Here is a 16,932-nt window from a genome sequence, read left to right on the forward strand (position 1 = left end):
TGCCCTCTTGGTCACACCCCTACAAGTCACTGAAGATTTTGCCAGCTGGCCCATAGCTTTCCTCTCCACCCGAAATCCTCCCACCATCATTGGTGTCTTCGGTGTCACCTGCTCCTGCATGCTGACCCTGACCCATGCTGTAATCAGCTCGTAATCACCCAAGCTTGCTCAAGTAACCCCAAGTAAATCTTGCCTGGCTGGCATCCTCATTCCTCAGCTGTCCCGAGGGTGGGCTGCTAAGGGCTCACATGTGCCCACTTCCCTACAGAATTGCCCCTGGCGACTGGAGCAGCCCAGTGCCCCTGCCCATGATGGGCTGACATGGGGGTACAAAAGACTGGCCCCTTTGCTTCAAGGTGGAGCCAACTCTGTGCGGTGCAATTTGTGTTCCAGAGGTCCCCATGGGATCAGGCTGAAGCTGGTCTCCAGCTGAGACCCCTCCTTACCTTGGCTGTTTCTCTGCCCATCCTGCTTCTCTCACCCCCGTTAGAGAGTTCTTTCCAACATATCACTTGAGTAAGAACCCCTGTCTCAGGCTCTGTTTTTAAGAACATCCCAAATCTAAGGCTTTCTTTAACCATATGGTCATCAAAAGCCTTAGAAAACCCAACTGGCTCATGGCAGAAAAACCTCTTTTAGAAATACGTACATCATGGAGTCTTTAGTTCGCTTGGTTACTCCTTCGTGCTGAGCTGTTCCATTGCACCCAAATCAGCATGGAAATCCTAACTTGATAACAAAAAATGATTGCTTGCCACTCTAGAAACCAACCCATGCTACCAAGAGTGTGAATGAGCCCGCCTTTACACTTTCTATTTTGTACACTGTACATTTATTTGTTTTGGAATGCACATTGTGTTTGTTAAGTATGCTTGGATCCACAGGAATGTCTCATGTGATAAACTTGATTTGAATAGAATACAAACTACAAGTGAACTGGAACAGATAATTGTGTGTATGTGTGTGTGTGTGTGTGTGTTGATATAAGTAATATACATTCTAGAAACTTTGCAAAATTAAAAAAAAAGAAAAGAAAATTCATTCATGTTTCCACCTTCTGGAAATTGAGTATCTCTGTTAACATTCTGTCATATTTCCTCCAGTGTTGTTTTTCCAGTGCCTATAGGTCTGGTGGATACTGTGTCGAAATATTAACAACATTTTCCCCTCCAGAGCTTTTTTTCCCCCTGACAGCCCTTCTCCTAATCCAGCAAGGCTGCTCTGAATTTATTATCTCAGAGAAGGGATGAGGAAGCAGAAAGAGAGAAAATGAAGCTTTTTTTTTTTTTTTAACCTTTTGAGTTTTTGTATAACTCATAGCATGAACCGAGACCTAAGAGAATAAGTAATGAGGGTAGAAGATTCCCCAGACACAGAGAGGAAGGAGGATAAGGAGGAGCAAGGAGTGAGAAGATGCTGCAGGTCCCTGAGAAAGGGGGACCATTCTGCAGCCCCCTTACCCCAGGACAGGACCCCACATAGACTTGTGGGATCCGAGAGAAAGGGGATTTGTGTCTCACTTTCTGGGTAGGGGTGCTGCGTGCTATGTCTGGGCAGAGAGGGGACATTAGGGAGGTTCCCACTGTCTAGTGTGAGATGGAGGTGGGGGGATGTTTCCTACATGCCCGAGGGAGGGAGAGAGGGAGGGAGTGAGCAGGAGGGAAAGACTCTTCAGAAAGAAAAAAGGGACAAAGCAGCAGAGACCAGTAAGGACAAGAGGCAGGACACAATGAGACCATGGGCGTCTCAGGGGATGCTGGCTGGCAGAGATGATGACAAGGACTCAGTGCCCCTTGCTTCCTGGTACTATGTTAACTCCATGGAATTTAAACCCACCCTGGAGAAAAGCTGGGAAAAGCCAGATGGGAGTGAATTTCTTCCACCTGGCACAAAGGGAGCTTAAAATAAAAAGTTATATTGAGTTATAAAGACATAAAGTTGTATTTATTCACCACACCTCGGTTTGTGCTCTGCTTCTAGACACATACATAATCCAAAAGCTTTTCTCCATTCTAGCAAACGAATGGAGAAAACAGAAATAGTAATGGGAAAAATATTCCAATCATGATAATAATAAAAAGGAAATCCTTAGGAATAAATTTAACCAGAAAGGCATAGAACCAGGGGGGTGTGGGGGGAGTATAGCTCAGTGGTAGAATGTGTGCTTGGCGCGCACGAGATCCTGGGTTCATTCCCTAGCGCCTCTGTTATGGAAAAAAACAAGGCACGGGACCTGTATGAAAACTACAAAACCCTATGAAAGCTATAAAACTAAAACAAAATGTGAATAAATAAAGAGATATGACCCTGTGTGGGAAGACTTAATATGATTAAAATATCAATTCCCTCTAAATAAGACAGAGGAAGACAAATACTGTAAGGTATCACTTACATGTGGAATCTAACAAAACACAACAAACTAGTGAATATAACAGAAAAGAAACAGACTCACAGATGTAGAGAAGGAACTAGTGGTGACCAGTGGGGAGAGGGAAGGGGGAGGGGCACGATGGAGGTGGAGGGTTAAGAGGTACAAACTCTCGGGTATAAAATAAGCTACAAGGATGTATTGGACAACATGGGGGAAATAGCCAATATTCTATACTAACTATGAATGGAGTATAATCTTTAAAAATCTGTGAATCACTACACTGTATAGCTGTAACATATAATATTGTACATCAACTTACTTCAATTTAAAAAATATGATATTGTAAATTAAATGCATAACTAAATAAAAATGTTTAAATATGGACTCTCAGGGGGGGAGGGTGTAGCTCAAGTGGTAGAGTGTATGCTCAGCATGCCCGAGGTCCTGGGTTCAATCCCTGGCACCTCCTCTAAAAACAAACAAACCAACCTAATTACCTACCCCATCAAAAAAAAAAAAAAAAAAAAAAAAACAACCAAACAAACAAAAGATAAGCTAACGAGCAATCTTAATCTTCCTTGCCATGGACCCTAACATATTCACAAATTCTGGGGATAAGGATGTGGACATTACTGGGGAGATCTTTATTCTATGTAGCAATAATCATTTCGTAAATATAAAAATGTCTCCTTTACAAACCCTGAAAAATACTTATCTTCACGTTAATATCTGAAAAAAAAATTTTTAAATCAATTCTCTCTAAATTAAATCATAAGCATAATGAAATTCTGTTATTCCTATAATATTAAACTTATTCTATGATTTTTAAAACTTGGCTAAAATAGAGATTGTATATAAGAATAATACAGGACAGAAATAGACTCACAGACAGAGAATACAGACTTGTGGTTACCAGGGGGGTGGAGGGTGGGAAGGGATAGACTGGGATTTCAAAATTGTAGAATAGATAAACAAGATTACACTGTATAGCACAGGGAAATATACACAAAATGTTATGATAACTCACAGAGAAAAAAATGTGACAATGAGTGTGTATATGTCCATGAATGACTGAAAAATTGTGCTGAACACTGGAATTTGACACAACATTGCAAAATGATTATAAATCAATAAAAAATGTTAAAAAAAAGAATAATGCTTGAGAATAGTCAAGAAAAGTGTGAAAATGAAGAATAATGAGAAGGGGGCATGTCTTATCCAGATATGTGAAACTACAATATCAATATAATTTCAGCATAAGAATTGACAAATAGAAAAATATGTCAGTTAGATCAAATAGAGAATACAGAAATATACACCAGCATATGTGAGAATTTAATAAATGACAAAGAGAGTATTTTAATTTGTGGGAAAATTTAATAAATTCCTTGGCATAATTATCCATCAGGAAGAAAGTAAATCTTTCTCATTCTTTTTAAAAAAATAGATTTTATTTCTTAGAGCAGTTTTAGGTTCACAGCAAAACTGAATGGAGGATCCGGAGATATCCCATACACCTCTTGCCCCTGAATTGCACAGCCACCTCCATTACTAACATCTCCCACCAAAGTACTACTTTTGTTAAAATCCGTGAGCCTACATTGACATGACATTATCACCCAAAGTCCGTAGTTGACTCTAGGGATCACACTTGGGTTGTACATTCTATGGGTTTGGACAAATGTATAATGACATGTGTCCACCATTATGGTGTAATACAGGGTATTTTCACTGCCCTCAAAATCCTCTGTTCTCTGCCTATTCATCCCTCTCTCCCCTCCAACCCCTGCAAACACTGATATTTTTTACTGCCTCTCTAGTTTTGCCTTTTCCAGAATGTCATATTTGGAAACACACAGGATGTAGCCTTTTCAGCTGTGCTTCTCTCATTTAATATGCATTTAAGTTTCCTTAAGTCTTTCCATGGCTTGAAAGCTCATTTCTTTTTAGCACTGAATAATATTTCTTTGTGTGGATGTACCACAGTTTACTAGTCCATTCACCTACTGAAGGACATCTTGGTCGCTTCCAAGTCTTCGCAGTTATGAATAAAGCTGCTGTAAACATCTGTGTGCAGGGTTTTTTGAGTAGATCTTGTCAACTTTTTTAAAAAAAAATCATACTTACAGAAAAGTGTACAAATCATAGGCCATACAGTGAACAAATCTGTTTAACCTGTAGACAGATCAAGAAACAAAATATGATCAGCTCCAGAAGAAACTCTAATTTAAAAAGATAAATGCACGCCAATGTTCATAGCAGCACTATATACAATAGCACAACATGGAAGCAACTTAGATGTCCATCAACAGATGACTGGATAAAGAAGTTTTGATACACACACGCGCGCGCACACACACACACAATGGAATAATACTGAGCCATAAAAAGAATAAAATGCCATTTGCAGCAACATGGATGGACCTGGAGATCGTCATTCTAAGTGAAGTAAGCCAGAAAGAGAAACAAAAATACCATATGATACCACTTACATGTGGAATCTAAAAAAAAAAAAAAAAAAAAAAGACAAAAATGAAATTATTTACAAAACAGACATAGACCTATAGACATAGAAAACAAACTTATGGTTACCAGGAAAGAAAGGGCATTGGAAGGGATAAATTGGGAGTTTAGGATTTGTAGATAATAACTACTGTATATAAAATAGATAAACAACAAGGTCCTGTTGTATAGCACAGGGAACTATATTCAATACCTTGTAATGGTCTATAATAAAAAAGAATATGAAAAGAAATATATATATATATATATATGTATAAATGAATCACTATGCTGTACACTAGAAATTAACACAGCATTGTAAATTGACTCTTCTTCAATTAAAAAAAAAAGAATATGACCAGTAACCCAGAAGGTCCCTTGTGCCCCATTCTAAGAATAACCTCTACCCTGACTTTGAACTCCATAAGTTAGTTTTACTTATTTTTGATATTTATATAAATGGAATCATACCACATATTCTTTCCTAGGTCTGGTTTCTTTTTCAATATTATTTTTGTGAGATTGACCATGTCATCAAGTGTAGTTCACTCTCATTGCTGTACAATATTATACTGTATGAATATGCCAAAATTTATTTGTCCATTCCAATGTTGATGGGCAGTACTATTTTTTCCCCTACCAGTTCTTGGCTACTATGGAGTGCTATGAATATTCTTGCACATGTCTGGGGATGACCACATCTATGCATTTCTGTTGGGCGTATACTTAGGAGTAGAACTTTTAGGCCATAGGATATGTATTTGTTCAGCTTCAGTAGATTTTGCCAAACAATTTTCCAAAGTGGTTTTACCAGCTTACATTTGGTGGTGGAGGTGGTGGGTAGTTTCTTCTGTGATACAGAAAATATAGAAGCTGTAAAAGAAAAAAAATTATTTAAAATACTTTAAAAAATTTTAGAAGGTCAAAAGATACCATAAAGAAGCATAAAAAAGATTGGCAACACAGAAGATAAAGATTAATATCTGTGGTATAAACTGCTCCTATAAATTGACAAGAAAAAGACAACCAAAAAATATACAAAGGCTATGAATAGACACTTACGTAAGATGAACCAAAACGTATGAAAATGTGCTCAGAATCACTAGCAGTCAGAGAAATGCAAAAACAAGATTTTTAAAAAAGTAACCAGCATATCACTTTATGTCCATAAATTTGCAAAAATTAAAAAGAAGGCTATAGTAATGGCAGAATGTTGATAATTGCGGAAGCTGAGTTGTGAGTATTTTGGGGCTCATTATACTATTCTATTTCGTTTCAAGATGCTTGAAGATGTCCATCATAAGAAGAAAAAACTCAAACAAACAAAAATAAGAAACCAAAGCCTATTGCTGCCAGGGATTTGGGGAAGAGTATGCTCTTATATGGGGCTGGTGGAAATGTAAATTGTTAGGCTTTTTGGAATGCAGTCTGGAAACAATTGTTCAACATAAAAATTGCATAATCCCTTTGACCTGGAAAATCCACTCGTGGGGATCTTTCCAATAAAAATAAAAGATCTTTATATAAAAATTATTTTTAAAAGTTTATAAAGGTAGAGGTATAAGGGTGCTTATTGGAGCATTGTTCTTAGCACAAACAAGTAGAAACAAAGCAAGTATCCTTCAACTGAGATATAGCCGACCTAATTACAGAACACCTGCACTTTGGAGTATTACGCAGCCACTAAAAATAATAGAGTGTATTAATTAACTTGGAAAGATTTTTACGAGTTAGAGTAAGAATAGCAAGATGCAGAAAGAGCATTATAGGAACCTACTTTTGTAAAACCAGGTATATGTATATATATATGTAAATTATTTTAGGTGAGTAAGGGTGAAAATACAGAATACAATATATTGGTTTGTTAACAAGGATTCTGTGGTATGCTAGAGGTGGTGTGCTATACTAAGAAGGGGGTAAAACCAGCAAAAAAGGAAAAAAATCAAAGCTACTCAAAAAAAATCATATATCTAACCCATGTATGTGAAAGTAGACGTATATATGTGGGGTGTGTGTATGCATTAATGTGCATATAATTCCTTGCCCAAATGAAATACCTGTTTATATACTATACAGAGCAATTTTAATCTCCATGTTTCCACTCCTTGTTAGTTCTGTGCATAACTGAGTACTAGAACGCCTTCTCAAACAAAATAGGAGTCTCCTCTTTATCCCGACCATAACAGTAATACTGTTGAAAAAATATATGAGCCTTTCCTTGCTTCACATACAGGATCTAACCTAATCTGTTAACTAACTTGCGAGGAAGGTTTTATTGTTCCCATTCTACAGATGAGCAAACTAAGTTTTAGAGAGGTTAAGTTTGCCCAAGCTTACAAAGCTAGAATGCGAAGAGGCAGTGATTGAAACCTAAGTCTGCTTGAGTCTGTGAACGTAAGCTCCGTTATACTTCGTTTACCCTATTCTTCTTTTAACTTGCTCTTCCATGGGTTCACCTGGTCTGAATAAAGGAGCCACCGAGGCAGCCGGGCCTGCGATGACCAGGGCAGAAGCAGTCCTCGTTCACTGGCCGACTAGCCCACTGGCTGCCCACACAAGGGTTGGAGGTCAGAGCCCCCGCTGGGACTCCTCTGCCAACACTTGGTCCCCATATCTCCCTTGGGGAACTTGTGGTCCCAGATCTCCTCCAGGGACTCACCCACGCCCAGATTCAGCGCTCAGTTATTTCTCTATTTCCTCCCACCGGGGGTAGTGAGTAGTCAGCCGTCCCCTTATAGCGAAGAGAGGTGAGTAAGCACCCAGGACTGGGTTTGGAACGCGCATTCTAAGTCCTGTAGGCGGAGCCTTCTGTCTGTGCCTCACGAGAGGCCTCTAGTGGTAACACTTCAAACTTCAGGCTTACGATTCCATTTTTGAAACCTGCAAAGCAGGTCAACTGATCCCCGTTGTTGGAGGTCCGCGTATTGGTTACCCGCCCTAAGTTCGGGTGAGAAGGAGGCTAGTGATTGCGAGGAGGCTCGACGGAGTCTTCCGGGCATCTGGTCATGTTCCTTTTTTTCTTCTTACGGGTGCTGGTAGCAAACTTTGTGTATATCTCACTGGTGTGCTGGAGTCGATTCACGAGAACTGATTGTTACCTTCCCCAGAATTTTGTGAGCTGTCAGTTAATCATGGCCATTGTAAAAAGTTAAATTATGTAAACTTACAACTAAATATATTGCATTTAAAACAAACGTAGTAACTATTCAAAACTCATCACTTCCTAATTATTTTTCTGTTCACTCTGCTCTTGAGATTATTTACATCCATGGTATCTGTTTGCTGGAAATGTTACATAATGGTTACTGCACACATGGCATTCCACTTCTATGCTCAGCGACATCACATTAACGGCTTGAAATCAGCCATAGTGGGAGTATTTACACCATGGAAATCGTCCAATGATACAAATCAGGGCTTGATTTATTGTTTTGTTCATTGCCTAGACTTAAGAAAGTGAGGAAGACAATGTTAATACAGACTGGATTTAAAAGTGTTCTGCCTCTGTGGATGGCATAAAAGAAATCAAGGAGGGGGAAGGGTATAGCTCAAGTGGTAGAGTGCATGCTTAGCATACAGAAGGTCTGGGGTTCAATCCCCAGTACCTCCTCTAAAATTAAATAAGTAAACCTAACTACCTCTCCCACCAAAAAAAGAAAAAAAGGAATCAAGGAAATATTCTTCATATTTGAAACCTATTATCTGATTCAGCAAAGAAGCTGTTCACATCATTGAAGAAGGAGTGGTTTCAAAATACGTCTTCACTGTTACATTTTCCTCTTCCTTGTTGTTAATGTAAGCAAGAATATCAACCAGGGCACACATCAGAACGACATTTAGAGCCAGTTGTTAAAATTTTACCAGCCCACCACTGGTTACATGGCAATAAAAGGTTAAAAACAAACAGAGAAACAGGATCTATGTTCTTATGGGCAAAGTATGATGGGTCCCAAACATAGTAGCTTTGTTTTATTTCCTTAATAAAAATCTAAGAACATTGTAAAAGAAAACCCCATCCTCTTCAAAAAACAAAACCTTGCAGTTTCAGCTCCAGGCTTGCTGAGCACTATGCTGTTGAGTAGTATTTACTTGTGGGGTCAGGGGGAAGTTCCCTTGTGCAGTAGACACTGTGTGTCCCACCACTGCGTCCCAGCTGCAGTGAGTGGTGACTGCTCACAGCTCACAACTGTCTCCTTCTCCGGAGCATCGCTCTGTGCTGATGGGAGCTGTCTCTCCTGAAAAGTCACCTGGCTGCTCCCTTCTCTGTTGTCCTCCTGATCTCAACGAGGGACCACTCTGCAGTATCATTTATCCTCCACCCCGCACCCAGACCACATCTTTGCTTCGTCTGTCCCCCTGCCTTATCCTGTTTCTCACTTGCTTCATTACAGGTTTCCCCTGAAGAGATTCCTTCAAAACCACCCTGCCCTCGAGTCCCTGTCTCAGGCTCTGCTCTGGAGGACCCAACCTCAGATTCCCTAGATGTTCGGACTATGGGAGCCGGAGCACTTTTTGAGGGTAAGCTCCCACCTCAAGTGGGCTAAACTCTTGCAAATTGATATCTCTTCTGGGGCTTGTTTCTAGTGCAGAGTCTGGGAATGTGTTATAATGACAACTTCTTGGCCCCACCCCAGCCCCATTGAGTCAGAAATTCGGAGAATGGGGCCCAGCAATTTGTGTTTCAGCAAACCCTTGAGATGATGCTCATGCACCCTAGGGTTCAAGAACCCCTGGTCTGAGTGTGTAAGATGCCACTTGCTCAGAGAGGAGACACATCCCACCGATAGGAGACTTATCTCTCCACCTCACCCCTGGAATAAGAGGGGAGGAACCACTTGACGGGGGATTTCTCTCATGAATTCTAAGATCAGAGGTGGGGAAATTGGGACATTGGGCATCTTGGCAAAGCTAAGAAAGCAAGAAAGCTTTTCATCTCTTTTCTTTCTTCTGTCTTCTTTGCTACACGCTTTCCCTTTGGCTGGCAATAACATGAGCTGAGTTTGGATCTGGGGCCTTGCTTTTGGGTTGGAAAATGCTACTTTGGGAAACAGTCAGTGATTTGATTTCAAGCTTCTGCTGTATTCATCTTTGGTTCTGCCATTTTCTTGTATTTTCTAAATTTGGGTGTGTAATGCTGGTCCTAAGATATCCTTCTGGGTCCTATTGACTTCTAGAACTTGGGAAAAGTGAGACAGGTGAGACTCTAGTTGAAATAAACCACCTGATTCTGGAAATGTTGATGGACCAACAGGATCCAAGCCAGCTCCTGAAGAGGAAACCAGTCCACCTGTGTGAATCCTTTCAGTCCATCAGAACTGTGACTGGGAGGAAGGAGAAGGGAAAGACAGAGAACAACCACAAGAGGGACGATCTGGAGAGTTTGCCAGGCGCCAGGCATTGTGCCAAGAGCCTTGCATGTAAAGTCTCATATATTTTTTTGTAACAATCCTACCAAATAGGTCCCACCATTACCCCCATTTTATAGATGACAAAACTAAGTTACAGAGAAGTTTTTAGAGAAATTTAGAGCTCACTCTCCTTGGACACATAACTTAAAAACAAAATTAAAGAGCCAGGATTTGAACGTTGATGTATCTGATACCAAATCCCAAGTTCTTTTTTGTTTGTTTGTTTTTGTTTTCATATTCTTTTTCATTAAAGGTTATTATAAGATATTGATTATAGTTCTCTGTGTTATACAGAAGAAATTTGTTCTTTTATCTATTTTTATATGTAATAGTTAACATTTGCAAATATCAAACCCCCAAATTTATCCCTTCCCACTCCCTTTCCCCTGGTAACCATAGATTGTTTACTATGTCTGTGAGTCTGTTTCTATTTTGTAGCTAAGTTCATTAGTGTCCTCTTTTTTCTTTTCTTTTCTTTTCTTTTCTTTTCTTTTCTTTTCTTTTCTTTTCTTTTTAGATTCCACATATGAGTGATATCATATGGTGTTCTTCTTTCTTTTTCTGGTTTGCTTCACTTAGAATGATGATCTCCAGGTCCATCCATGTTGCTGCAAATGACATCATTTTGTTATTTTTTATGGCTGAGTAGTATTCCATTGTATAAATATACCACAGCTTCTTTATCCAGTCATCTGTCAATGGACATTTAGGTTGCTTCCATGTCTTGGCTATTGTAAATAGTGCTGCTGTGAACAATGGTGTGCATGTATCTTTTCAAATTAGAGTTCCCTCCGAATATATGCCCAAGCATAAATCTCAAGTTCTTAACCTCTGTTCTTTATGGCTTCTCAAAGAGAAGGTTGTCTGGTCACATTTTGGTTCCTTCATTTCTCTAGGATGAAATAATACTGATGTGAGTTTTATGTTCCTGTGCAAGCAGGAAACTGATGATAATAGTGGTGGCATTTATGGGGTGGTGGTTTATTTGGGGCATTCTAGAATTGTTATCATTAAGTGCTGGGGTTACCTTGGGCACATCACCTCATCCTATAGGATGAATCTTGGCTGGATCCCATCACTAGACGCAATTTGAGATGGAAACTGGATTAGAAGTGAGTTTTTGGGCATGTGTCATTGTGTGACCTGGTTTGAAGCAATGAGCTCACCTATTTTATTTTATTTTATTTTATTTTATTTTATTTTATTTCTTCTTCTTTTTTAAATGACGATACTGGAGAATGAACCCAGGACTTTGTGCATGCTAAGCATGTGCTCTGTCACTGAGCTATACCCACTCCCCTAGATTACCCATTTTAGGCATCCTTGGGAGCAACAGTTAAGAGGCACCTGTGAGGTTCTTACCTGACTGTGGGCTTCTCTCTGAGATTACTGGGAGCAGCTCTCAGACTATGGCCAGAATGATTTTTTTTGTTAATAGTATTTTTTTCTTTCAATTGTGGAAGCTACAACTTTTAAAAACTCTTCATATTCTTTGAGTTTTATTGAGTTGTAACTGACATCCAGCATTGTATAAGTTTACGATGTACAACATAATGATCTGATTTACATGCATCATGAAATGATTATCACAATGAGCTTAGCGAACATCCATCATCTTGTATAAATACAGAATTAAAGAAATAGAAAAACATTTTTGTGATGAGAACTCAGAATTTCTTAACAACATTCATATATAACACACAGCAGAGTTAGTTATATTTACCATGTTGTGCATTGCATCCTTAGTACCTATTTATGTTATAACTGGAAGTTTGTCCCTTTTGACTGCCTTCATCCAAGTCCCCTCTTCAGCCCCCCTCCCCCTCTGATAATCAAAAATCTGATCTCTTTTTCCATGAGCTTGTTTTTGAAGTATAACTGACCTACAACATGATGCTAGTTCCTGTTACATAACACAGTGATTCTGTGCTTCTATACGTTTCAAAATGATCACCACAGTACATCTAGTTACGATATGTCACTACACAAAGGTAGCGCATGTTTACTGGCTGTGTTCCACGCACTGTACATTTCATACCCATGACTCTTTATTTTGCAACTGGAAGTTTGTACCTCTTCATCCCCTTCACCTGTTTCTTTCCTCCCCTCGCCCCAGTTCCTTCTTGCAACCATCTGTAAGCATAATTTTTGCAGTTACCTTTTCTGGCATCCCCTGCCTGACAGGAGGCTTGGTTTTAAGTCTTTGAGTTACCCTGGGAAAGGAGGAAGGGGACTGCTGGCCTCTAGGGGAGTCCAAGACTCCTCTCCACCCCTGTCCTCCAAGTGGAAAGCTTTTGCAGTTTGGACTTCGGCCAGATTATTTCGTTTTTTTTCCTCTTCATTCATAGCTTTGAATGATTCCTCCTTGTCTCCCTTGAGGCTGGTGTGGTAGAGAGATCTGGAGCTGCTTCCTGCTGTGTGTGTGTGTGTATGGATATGTGTGAGTGTGTGTACATATGTGTATGCATGCGTGTGTATGTTTATGCATGAGTGTGTATGCATGTGTATATGTGTATAAGTGTATGTGTGTGTGTTTGTGTGTATGAGTGTGTATGTATGCATGGGTGTGTGTTGTATGTGTGTTTGTATAGTGTGTGTATATGTGTATGTGTGTGAGTGTGTATATGTGTGTGCATGTGTGAGTGTATATGAATGTGTGTAAGTGTGTATGCATATGTGTGTGTGTATATTTGTGTGTATGTAAGCATGGGTGCATGTTGTATGTTTGTATAGTGTGTGTATGTATGTATTGTGTGAGTGTGTATATGTGTGAGTGTGCATGTATGTATATATGTATGCATGGTATACGTGTGTATGTGTGCATGCATCTGTATATGTGTATGCATGTGTGTGTGTGTTTGGTTTAGAAGAGATTTGTTCGAAGAAATAGACCCACGGACATAGAAAATAAACTGTGGTTGCCGAAGGGAAGTTGGGGGGAGGAATAGATTGGGAGTTTGGGACTGACAGACACACGTTACTATATGTGAAGTGGATAAGCAGCAAGGACCTACTGTACAGCACAGGGAAGTATAGTCAATTCCATAATGGAAAAGAAATGGAAAAAAAAGTATGTATGTATGTATGTGCACATATAACTGAATCGCTTTGCTGAACACCTGAAACGAACATTGTAAATCTACTGCACTTCAATAAAAAATAAGAATAATTTTCAAAAGGTGAAAAAGAGAAGAGTTTGGTTCTAGGTAGATCTTTGATAAACATCCTTTGCCCCTGGATTTGTCTTTCCTCGTCATTAGAGCGGTGAGAGCTGGTCTAGAGGTTAAGGGTGGCTACGAAACCTACGTACAGCAGGGGGCAGTAGAGTGTAGCGGTTACAAGTGTGGGCTTTGCCGCTGTGATTGGGTTTGACCCTGGCTTCAATCCGTGGTTCCCATGCGTTTGTGATCATACACCTCTCGCAATGAGAAAGTTTTCGAATACGCACCCTCAAACATATGTAGCATAACTGCTAAATTATATACACAATTCCTGTCCTAATATTACAGATGAATATACTATAAAACATAACAAAAGTGAAATTAAATATAGAGAAAATGGTGAGAATAACTTCTTTGGGGAGAGGTAATTAGGTTTATTTATTTATTACGAGAGGTACGGGGGGTTGAAGTCTGGACATCGTGCATGTTAATTTAAGCAAGCACTCTACCACTGAGCTATACCCTCCACCCGAGAATACCTTTTAAGAATGCTTTTTTGAGATGTAGTTGACCATCAACTGCCCATATTAGAAAGTGCACAACTCTGTAAGTCTGGCCATATGTATACAGCCAAGAAACCATTGCACAATCAAGATAATGACAATCAAGATAATGACTAGAACCATGACACCCCAAAGTTTCCTAGGGTCCCTTTGTTTTGTTTTTTTAATTTAATTTAACTTGGAGGGGGGGGTAGGTAATTCGGTTTATCTACTTATTTTTGGTGGAGGTACTGGGGATTGAACCCAGGACCTTATGCGTGCGAGGCGTGCGCTCTACCACTGAGCTATACCCTCCCCCACCAGTGTCTCTTTGTAATGCTCCTTCCCACCCTTCCTGCTCCCCTATCCCTCCAGTCTGCTTTCTGTCCCTATACATTAGTTCGCAGTTTGTGGAGTTTAACATAAATGACATTATACATCTTTTGGAGGGAATCTGACTTCTTTCACTCAGTATAATTATGCTGAGTTTCAAGAGAATTACGGATGAAAGCATTAAGGATGAAATACACTTTTAAAATAAAATTTTGTTTGTTTCATGGTACAAAATATTTTGCCCTCAGGTTGTTTTCATGTTCTGGTTGCTAGATTTTTTTTCCCTTTTACAGTTGAATTTAAATTTTTTTCTCTTTTTTCAGTTTTATTAGGCAAAATTGATACCATTTGACTGCACATATATAATATATTGCATGTAAATACATATATACAGCATAATGCACTTATTTTTTTAAAATTTACATGTATGTACTGTTCATTGTTTCTAAGAACTGTTTAGAGCTTTAGCTTTTTTAATTTATTTATTTTACAATATCATATTTTTTTAACTGAAATATAGTTGATGTACAATGTTATATGTTACATGTATACAATATAATGATTCACAATTTTTAAAGGTTATTCTCCAGTTATAGTTACTATAAAATATTGGCTATATTCCTCATGTTGTCCAATACATCCTTGTAGCTTATTTTATACCCGAGAGTTTGTACCTCTTAACCCTCCACCTCCATCGTGCCCCTCCCCCTTCCCTCTCCCCACTGGTCACCACTAGTTCCTTCTCTACATCTGTGAGTCTGTTTCTTTTCTGTTATATTCACTAGTCTGCTGTATTTTTTTAGATTCCACATGTAAGTGGTATCTTACAGTATTTGTCTTTCTCTGTCTGACTTATTTCTCGTAGAATAATGCCCTCCAAGTCCATCCATGCTGTGCACTGGAAACTAATACAACATTTTAAATCAACTCTACTTCAATTAAAAAGCAAACAAACAATCAATTTAAAATATGGGCAGAAGAACTGAACAGACATTTTTCCAAAAGAGGAAATGCAGATGGCCAACAGGAACATGAAAAGTTGCTCAACATCACTAATATCAGGGAAATGCAAATCAAAATTACAACATCATCTCACAGAAAGTTTTTTTCTAATTTTAATTTTTGAATAGGGAATACGGTCTAACCAGATGAAAAGGTATAAAATGAAAAGTCCCCTTCAACTGCTAGCGCCCATCCACCTAAGCTGCACCGTGTCTTCTCACCTTCCAGGTCACCACTTTTATTAGTTTCTTAAGTATCTTCAAGATTTTCTTAAGCAAAGATAAGGGGGAGGGTAAATAAAGCTCAGCGGTAGTGTGTGGTTAGCACGCAGGAGGTCCTGGTTTCAATCCCCAGTACCTCCATCAAAAAGAAAAAGTATTCTGAAACATTATGCTGTACACCAGAAACTGACACATTGTAACTGACTATACTTCAATAAAAAAAGATTTACTTAAGCAAATATGAATGTATATGTACATATATATATTTTTGTATTCTCTCATCTTTTTACAGAAAAGATAGCATGTTTATTTAGAGTGATACACCCTGTTCTGCAATTCGCTTTTTAAACTTGATCTATCTTGGCAATCTCTTCATACCAGTTTGTCAGAAGTTTTTTGTTTGTTTTTGTTTTGTTTTGTTTTGTTTTTACAGTTTCATTGTGTTTCATGGTCCTGTACTTTATTTAGCCTGATGACACTTGGGTGGTCTCCAGTATTTTTTTTTTCCCTGGAAAAAACAATGCTGCATGAAATAATCTTGTGTATATGCCATTTTACAAGTGTGCAAATGTATTCATAGGGTGAATTTTTAGATGTTGAATGCTGGCCCAGGAGTGTGTAAATGAATAACTTTGATTAACAGCGCTCACATGACCTTCACAGAAGTTACACCAATCAACGCACCCACTTGTCTTGGATAAGAGTGTCTATTTCCCTATAGGCACACCAGTAATGTTTATCCAACTTTTGGATTTTTTTTCCAGTATCAAAAATGAAAAATGATATCTCAGGGCAGTTTTAATTTGCACTTGTCTTCATGAGAGTACAGTTGAATTGGATGCTTGGTTTTTTAAATATCTTGCTAATTGTGATGGTTTCGTAACATTATTACCTAACATCTCAAGGCATGAAATGTACCAAGTGCTTAGCTTATGTGGTTTTCTTGAGTTTCCCATGAGAATAAAGATGCTTGTTAAGTGTTTAGATTCTGATTCACTGGAGTTGCATCAAATGCGTGTTTATTTGACTTATTTGAATCCAATTATGCAGAAAAGAGGAAAAATAATAGTTTAAGTGGTGTTGTCATGAGCTGAGGAAGAGCATTCATCAGAGAGTTCACAGCGCTCTGATTATCTCATCATAAGACATGTATCATTCAATTAGATGTATGGGTTATGGTACAAGGTGGTAGATAAACACAAACCCACATACTGAGTTTCATGGTAGTTTGCAATTTTGCCTGCACTTGCCTTTTAAATTACATGTGGATTTTGGAACTGAATTTCCTGCCTAAGGGCAGTCTCTTGTGTTGGATTGAGAGAGTCTGTTTCCCTGAATTCTTAGCATGGAAGAATTACATGGTAAGATGAGATAGTATATGAAATTCTTTGC

The 16,932-nt window shown here is 38.8% G+C and overlaps 1 non-coding gene across 1 annotated transcript; it reads right to left on the reverse strand.

Moving 5' to 3' along the window:
- Nucleotides 1-14,227: 14,227 nt before the first annotated feature.
- On the reverse strand, nt 14,228-14,300 carry TRNAA-CGC (transfer RNA alanine (anticodon CGC)). The gene has a single exon. It is a non-coding gene; the product is annotated as a tRNA-Ala (tRNA).
- Nucleotides 14,301-16,932: the final 2,632 nt, after the last annotated feature.

The sequence above is a fragment of the Camelus dromedarius genome, chromosome 24, assembly GCF_036321535.1.
Source record: "Camelus dromedarius isolate mCamDro1 chromosome 24, mCamDro1.pat, whole genome shotgun sequence".
Taxonomy (NCBI): Eukaryota; Metazoa; Chordata; class Mammalia; order Artiodactyla; family Camelidae; genus Camelus; species Camelus dromedarius.